The sequence below is a fragment of the Octodon degus genome, unplaced genomic scaffold (genome assembly GCF_000260255.1).
Source record: "Octodon degus isolate 3935 unplaced genomic scaffold, OctDeg1.0 scaffold00103, whole genome shotgun sequence".
In the NCBI taxonomy this organism is placed as follows: domain Eukaryota; kingdom Metazoa; phylum Chordata; class Mammalia; order Rodentia; family Octodontidae; genus Octodon; species Octodon degus.
Window position 1 is genome coordinate 2,226,673 of NW_004524679.1, and position 819 is coordinate 2,227,491.

Here is an 819-nt window from a genome sequence, read left to right on the forward strand (position 1 = left end):
TAGAGGAATGCTATTGACTTTTGGGTATTGACTTTATAACCTACTATGCTACTAAATTTCTGTATTAATTCTAGTAGTTTCTTGGTGCAGTTTTTTGGGTCTTTCAAGTAAAGTATCATGTCATCTGCAAATAATGATAATTTGACTTCTGCTTTACTTATTCTTATTGCTTTTATTTCTTTCTCTTCTCTAATGGCTCTAGCTAATGATTCCAGAGCTATACTGAATAGGAGTGGTGACAGAGGACATCATTGTCTTGTACCACATCTAAGAGTAAAAGATTTCAGTTTTTCCCCATTTAGAATTATTCTAGCTGTTGAGTTTTCATAAATGGATTTTACCAGATTGAAGTAGAGGCTAGATTTTCTAATTTTCTTTAGGACTTTGAACATGAATGGGTGTTGGACATTGTCAAATGTCCTTTGTACATCAATTGAGATTATCATGTGGTTCTTAGGTTTAACTCTATTGATATAGTGTGTTACATTTATAGATTTTCAAATATTGAACCATCTTTGCATCCCTGGGATGAATCCTACCTGGTCCTGGTGTATAATCTTCTTGATGATTTGTTGTATTCTATTTGCTAGGATTTTATTGAGGATTTTGGCATTTATGATCATGAAGGAGATGGGCCTGTAGTATTCTTTCTTAGTTTCATCTTTCCCTGGGTTTGTTATCAGTAAAATACTTGCCTCCAGGAATGATTTTTGGAGGATTGCTTCCTTCTCACTTTCATTGAAGAGTTTGAGGAGTATAGGGACTCCATCTTCTGTAAATGTCTTGTAGAATTCAGCTGTGAATCCGTCCTGACCTGGA